This window comes from Octopus sinensis, linkage group LG13 (genome assembly GCF_006345805.1).
Source record: "Octopus sinensis linkage group LG13, ASM634580v1, whole genome shotgun sequence".
In the NCBI taxonomy this organism is placed as follows: domain Eukaryota; kingdom Metazoa; phylum Mollusca; class Cephalopoda; order Octopoda; family Octopodidae; genus Octopus; species Octopus sinensis.
Window position 1 is genome coordinate 23,763,891 of NC_043009.1, and position 8,778 is coordinate 23,772,668.

An 8,778-nucleotide genomic window follows, 5' to 3' on the forward strand; every position below is an offset into this window, starting at 1 on the left:
CCCTATAACACAGTACTCTCTGTGCTATTTACACCGTATTCTCTATTCACATGTTAAGTTGGAGATCAAGATTGCCTTTTGGTATTAGTATAGCTTCTGTTGCCATTGATTATTTGTTAATAAGCTCACTTGTCATTTGCGACACCAGTGCCTCAGTAGACACTGATATTCTATAAATCGTAAATCCTCGAGTATAATCCGCATTCCCCCCCAAAATTTAAAAGTCAAAATCCCTAGTGCGTACTATATACGAGGTTAAAAATGAAAATTATTTTCTAAGCAATGTCCGAGTCTCTATTTGCTGTCCGGCAATGTTTATTCAGACGCATTTTGTGATGTCGGGCGCGAAAATACATCAAGCTAAGCCTGAAAGCAATGAAGTCATAAACGAATCATCCATAACTTGCAATAAGCAACATTTATTAAACGTTATTACCGTTATTTCTATATTTTCTGCAAACAAAATGCACAAAAAAGCAACACGTTTGCATTATGTTATATATACTATAATAATAAAGGACATTACTGTATACAGTTTTACAAACCAAGGACGTTATATAGACCGCCTTGACTGAAGTTAGAGAAGGGGTGCGTATTATACACAATGTTTAGGTTTTTCAGAGGTACAGCCTCCTAAAAATCCCCTGCGTATTATACTCAAGGGCGGACTATACTCGAGGATTTACGGTATTGTTGACAGGAGATTTGGCTGTTATACAGTTACTGGACATCTGTCACTGAAGAGCCTATAGCAGGGTGAAATCATGTGATCTTGCAGTTCCGGCAGCCATAGCAGATGATTGTCGTCCGTCAACGAGATGATTTCAAGTGCTTTTATGCACCACAAGTTGTTATTAGAGATTCTCTCAAGGTAAATAATACAATATTCTCAGTTGTAACTCCACTTCCATGTTAAGGTGGAGATCAAGATTGCCTCTTCTATCATTATTAATTTTGTAAATATACAAATGAGAAAAATTAATATAATTCCATTTCTAGGTGATATATTTTTTTTTTCTAGTTTCAACTCAGAGCTGCGGCCATATATTATATATATATATATATATATATTATATATATATATATATATATATATATATATAACAAATTAATAAATAAAACATATGCATATAACATACATATATGTACGTACTTACATCTAAACGTTTATATACATGCATATATGGGTACAGGACACCAAAAAAACGTCGAACACAATGAGAAACGAAAACAAACATAAATATAAAACCAAGGAAATGGACATTTTTCTTAAACAACGAAAAAATAGAGTACAAGACATACAACACAAGGAAAATTCCCCTTCTTCAGCCGCCTCTGTTTCATCTACTCCGCGTTCGAAGGTAAAAGCGTGACACGACTTCGTTGAAACAATCCTTTCCGCAATAAGCAAATTAAATCAAATTTGAGATTTTTTTGCGGAGGGGTAAAAATTGCAACAAAAACAGGACAGTAAAGACAGTACAAAATATAAACAGTAAAAGACAGGACAAGGAGAATATATATATATATATATATATTTATTTATGGCGAGTTGGCAGAAACGTTAGCGCGCCGGGCGAAATGTTTAGCGGTATTTCGTTTATCGTTATGTTCTGAGTTCAAATTCCGCCGAGGTCGACTTTGCCTTTCATCCTTTCGGGGTCGATAAATAAAGTACCAGTATTGCAACTGGGGTCATTGTAATTCCTTTGTCCTTGTTTGTCCCTTCTATGTTTAGCCCCTTGTGGGCAGTAAAGAAATATATATTTATTTATTTTAAAAATTAGTATTCGTTTCATCATTTTATCTATGGAAAAGTTCTACACTGGATTAAGTATTTCCTGGCGAATAGAACACAACATGTTGTAGTTGATGGAGTCCACTCAAGCCCAGCAAAAGTCACCAGCGGTGTTCCCCAGGGGACTATTTTGGGTCCGCTACTCTTCATAATTTACATAAGCGACCTTTCCAGTGTCGTACATTACTGCAAAGTGAAAATATTTGCTGATGACACTAAGCTCCAGCAAATCGTCAATGAAGAAGCAGACCGAACTCAACTCCAGTCTGATCTATATGTTGTGAGTCAATGGGCAGACAGAAACAAAATGCAACTGAATGAGGGAAAATTTGAGCTGATGCATTTTGGAAGAAATTCCTCACTAAAACAACCATACACTCTTCCTTCAGGGGAACCGCTCACAGCATCTAACAATATCAGAGACCTGGGTGTAATTGTTGATGACGATCTCAGTTGGAGTGCACACATCAACAAGAAGGTCGATATAGCTCGTAGGATGAGTTCCTGGATCTTAAGAACTTTCCGGTCTAGAGAACAAGGTGTCATCATACCACTTTTCTCCTCCTTTGTACGGCCACACCTTGAATACTGCTGCCCACTGTGGTCTCCCCATACAAGACAAAACATCTTCAGAAGTGAGTCACCCCAGAGGGTACTCATTAAACGAATTGAAGGCATGGCTGCTCTCGATTATTGGGATCGCCTTAAAGCCTTGAAACTTTACTCCCTCCAGCGTCGCCGTGAGCGGTACATCATTTGTACGATGTGGAGAATATACCGCCAACTTTGCCCAAACGACCTTAACATTAGCTTCAAGGTTCATCCAAGACTGGGACCACGGGCCCATACGTCTTCTGCCCAATTCAAGATCACAACATACATGTACACTGCAAAAATAATTTCTTTTCCTCAAACAGCCCTGCCCTATTAACATTGTCCCGAGGGAGATCAAAGAGGAAGGATCCCATCAACTTTAAAAACGGAGTCTGGATAGATTCCTTCAAAGAATACCAGATAAGCCACCCATAATTGGATACAACTCACCCAACAAGAACTCACTACTTGAACAAAACTTGACTTAAACAAAACTTGACTCGAATAATCCTATCAGGTGGTGCTATTAAGTTAGACATGGCCTGGACCAATCTTTGGTTGAAACATATCTAAGTTATCTAAGTTATCTCTCGACTTTACTTTCTCCCTTATCACACATGCTAGCTGGACATGCTATGTCTATGAACCAGCATAGCTTATACAATATCGCTTGGTTGTCGATTGAAGATATTGTGTCTATCGGGGGTTTGTACTTTTTGTCAAGTCAAAACAAACACCTCAGACAGTCAGTACTTTAACGCAATGTACGTGTAGTTCCAAGTAGTGCTGACTTTTGCAATACTTCTAGATTGTAAGGTATCTTTAAGCTTTTCATATGTTTTTCAGATTGGTTGGTATTGAACCCAATGCTTCGATGACAAAAGGGATAACCTTTATGTTCGACTCTAGTAGCTGCCACATCTCAATTCTCAGGTCTCCATATTTATCAACTTTTTCTCTTTCTTTCATGATGATATGTTGATCCGGCACCACTTTATCTGGAAATCAAAGTCCCAGAGGATTTTTGCCTTCCCCTTTGCATTGTCATTGTCTTTCGAGTAGTGCGATCGAGTTGGTCAATCTCCGCTTGTGTCCATCTGAGGATGGGTGCACTGTAGCGGACTACAGCGACAGCCCATATGTTGATGGCAGTCACAAGGTTCCTTGAGTTGAGCTTTCATTTCAAGAGAAGTTTGAGGTGCTTGAAATATGCAGTGATGACTTTGTCTTCCATTTCTCTGTGCAAGATATTGTCCAGCTCCAGGATCCCAAGGTACTGGTACCCATCATCATCCGAGTGTTCAACTCTCTCTCCGTTTGGCAATTCTATGCCTCTACAATTTACTCTCCCCATCCAGCTTCAAAGTTAGCACACTTCGAGATACCGAATTCTATTCATATATCCTTGCTACACATTTGCACAGTCTCAACCAGCCTCTCCATTTCAGGCTCTGTTTTTGCGAACAGTTTTACATCATCCGTGAAGAGGTGGTTATTATTATTATTATCATTATTATTATTATTATTATTATTATTATTATTATTATTATTATTATTATTGTTATTGTTATTGTTATTGTTGTTGTTGTTGTTGTTGTTATTATTATTATTATTATTATTATTATTATTATTATTATTATTATATTATTATTAGTATTATTATTATTATTATTATTATTATTATTATTATTATTATTATTATTATTATATGAGTGGAGAGCAGTTCATGCCATCAAAGTGACACTGGGGTAAAATATACGAAGCCCAATATACCCATCATGACTACCCGTCTGATAAAGGTACACCAGGCACATGCATCACAACCATATGTGCGCGACATGGTGATCTCATATCAAGATAAACAGCACATTGACCTTGCAGGTGGGGCCCTGTTAGAATTTTCTGCAGGTTGAGTAGCCCTCCCGCTCAAACGGTCCCTGAATAAGGGTTGTTTAAGGATGTTGAAAGAACCACTCATGTTTCCAGAGGTGAACTATTCAAACCCCAAAGAATCCCTCTCAACACATGGCTATGATCCCCCCCCTACTTCTGCTCGTGATCAGAGATGCACATATCGTCAGCCACTAATGGACATGCTCAACTGGTTAAGGTCAAACAACTGACAAGCAAATCTGTGGTATTGAGCAGAATATTTGCTGTAGCCCATCTTTTATACCAAGACAAAAAACATGTACATGATAACACTTCCAATCAGTTAAGATCAGAAGCCATGAGAGCCACTGCCTGGTACTGCATATTATCATATTATTATTATTATTATTATTATTAATAATACTAATAATAATAATAATAATAATAATAATAATAATAATAATAATAATAATAATAATAATAAGAAGAAGAAGAAGAAGAATAGTAATAACAATAATAATCCTTTCTGCTATAGGCCCAAGGATTAAAATTGTTTGGGATAGGGCTGATCGATTACATCGACTCCAGCGCTCAACTGGTACTTATTTCCTTGTCCCGGAACAGGATGTAAGGCAAAGTTGATCCCAGTGGAATTTCAACTCAGAATGTAAAGACAGACGAAATGCTGCTAAGCATTTTGTCCGGCGTGCTAAGTAATGTAATATTTATCCAATGTATGTATGTATGTATGTATGTATGTATGTATGTATGTATGCATGTATGTATGTATGTATGTATGTATGTGTACATACGTACTGATTAATGAAATACATCCACACACACACACACATACAGATAGTAAATATATCAAATAAATGGGAAAAACTTTTGCGTAAGTATTTGATTGATGATGTATTTACCACTTAGAGTTTGGGAATATTTTACTGCATAATAATAATAATAATAATAATAATAATAATAATAATAATAATAATAATAATAAACAACATGTATGTACGTGAGTATGTATTTTGTGTTATATATATATACACATATGTATGCATATATGTATGTACACACACACAAATGTATATATATATAAATGTGTGTGTGTGTATGTGTGTGTATGTGTGTGTGTATATGTGTGTGTGTCTGTGTATGTCTTTGCGTATGTATTTCTTTTATGATTCTTTATGTTTTAAGTATGCTGGAGTACAATATATATATACATATATGTTTGTATGTGTATATGTATGTATATATATATTATATATATATTATAATATATTATATATATATAATATACATACATACATGCATATAATATATATATATATATATTATATATATATATATATATATATATATATATATATATATATATTTATTATATAGAAGGAGCTTCTACAGGACTAGAACTGTTTCATTCAAGAGTAATCTTCAGGAAGCTAGTTAACAAGAATTGTATTGGCATTTATACATTTAGGCAGGTTTAAGGGGTGTTGGTGGGGGACTTTTTGGGGGTAGGCATAGCGCAAAATATCATACTTGGGGGAGTGGTCAAGGAGTCAGTGTTAAATTAGATAGAAGAATAAATAAAAAAATAAAAAAATATATATATATAAAAAAAAGGGATGAGTTTTAGGTAAATAGGAGATTCTCACTTATACCTATGCACATATGTATACATATATACACCACATAAAAATATATACATATACATCACCATACATACACACACACATATATATATATATCCACTTACACATACATATACATATCTACACATACACATATATGTATACATACACACACTCACATGCATGCATACACGTATACACACATGTATATATACACACACGACCACACATACATATACACACAGAAAAATATATATACACATACACACACATACTCACATACACGCATACACACACATATCCACACACACATGCACCACAGCACACTAGTCCCTATATACATATATACACATACACTCATATATACACACACACATACATTACATACATATATATATATATATATATATATACATATGTGTACCCATGCATACCTACACATACACACATATATATACACATACAAAATACAGACCCATTCCCTAATTTTAATTTTATTATCTTCATTTATTACTTTTGTTATCTTTGACCGCTGGTCACAAACATCTTGGCTATGACAGCCAGTCCATTTATCTGTCTAATATATGTATATATATAAATATATATATATATATATATATATATATATATATATATATACATATATATATATATACACACATATATATACATACATATATATATATATATATGTATGTATGTATGTATGTATATGTATATATATATATATATATACATACAATATACACATACATATATATATATATATATATATAGTATGTATTATATATATATATATATATATATATATATATTATATATAAATATACATATATACATATATATATATATATATATATATATAATATATATATATATATTTTAATATTATAAATATACATATATACATATACACATATAATTATAATGTATGCGTATGCGCGCGAGTGTATGCGTGTATGTGCATCGCTGGTTGTGTATATATGTGTATGAATGGTCTGATGCATGTCTATGTTTGATATCTGCTTATATATGTGTATATGTATAATGTGAAGCTCAGCACTTCTTTTTCTCCATTTGAAACAACTTCAAAACGTTACACATCTAAAAGAAAGAACAACAATGACAGAAATAAACAAACACAACAACAGTAAAAGCAAATAACAAATTAAAACAAATACATCAAAAAAACAATATCAGAACAAATCTGATAACATACATTATCTAAACGCAAAATGGCTGCCATTCAACAAAGCTATGATTTTTTTTTTCTTGTACGTTTCTGTCAAAAGGAGGATTTTCAAACAATTATTTATTTATTTACTCTTTCATACAAGTAAAAATACCAGACGCGTTCAAGTGCTCACCTCTGTGAGATGGTAATCTGATTTTGGTTTTTCTATCTATGCTCTTATTGTCTTTCATCTTATACCAACCAACCGCCATGTGGCTTGCAGAAATTATAGACTTCCATTCCAGTAGCTTCGCTCGATTCCAAATTCTTCAAACGTTTGCTGCGGAAAAATAAATATAAAAAAAAATTGCTTAATTCAACAAAATCCCCGACATTATTTATAGTTAAATTTAAACTCAAAAATAAATAATATTTCATTTCTTTTTTCTGCAAGCATATGTGTGCTTGTGTGCTTATATATGTAAGTATGGTTATATATGTACCAGCGTTTAAAAGTGTATATTTTACGTTTAATTTGATACAAGTTGTGCTTTGTATTTGCTTCTCCTCCAGTTATTGTGTATAAACCCCAAATATAGTCTTTTTGTGAAATGTTGTGTAAATTATTTGGTCAGTGTGGCTAGCAGCAGATTGGTAAAATTGTTAGCGGAACTCGAAAAAAAAAAAAACTCAACAAAAACAAAGCTCATTGTAGCATTACTCCCGGTTCTTTGCTCCTGAATTCAAAATTTTAACGAGATCGACTTAGCCTTAAATTCATTCGAGGTTGATAACGTAAAGGGCCAGTCAAGTAATCAACTTCCTCTGACTCTCATAAAAGCTGGCATTCGGCCAAAATCAGTAAGAATTATTAATACTATTAAGGTGGCAAGCTGACATAATCGCTAGCGCATCAGACAAAATGCTTCGCGCCGTTTCTTCTGATTCTCTTTATTCTAAGTTCAAATCCCGTCGAGGTCAATTTTGCATTTTATCCTTTCGAGGTCAATAAAATAAAGCACAAATTAAGTACTGGAGTAAACGTCATCGACTGGTACTCTTAACTTCAAATTGGTGGTATTGTGGTATTGAGCAGAATATTTGCTGTTGCCCATCTTTTGTACCAAGACAAAACAATGTACAGGATACCGCTTTCAATCAGTTATCAGAAGCCATGAGAGCCATTATTATTGTTGTTGTTGTTGTTGTTGTTGTTGTTGTTGTTATTATTATTATTATTATTAAGGCGGCGAGCTGGCAAGATCGTTAGCACACTGAGCGAAATGCTTATCAGAATTTCGTCTGTCGCTAAGTTCTGAGTTCAAATTCCGCCGGCGTCGACTTTGTCTTTCATCCTTTCGAAGTCGATAAAATAAATACCAGTTACGCACTGGGGTCGATGCAATCGACTTAATCCCTTTGTTTATCCTTGTTTGTCCCCTTTATGTTTAGCCCTCTGTGGGCAATAAAGAAATAAATTATTATTATTATTATTATCATTATTATTATTATTATTATTATTATTATTATTATTATTATTATTTTATTATTATTATTATTATTATTATTATTATTATTATTTTCAATAGATTATTATTAAGGTGGTGAGCTGGCGGAATTGTTAGCATGCTGGACGAAATGCTTAGCGGTATTTCGTCCATCGCTACGTCCTGAATTCAAATTCCACCGAGGTCGACTTT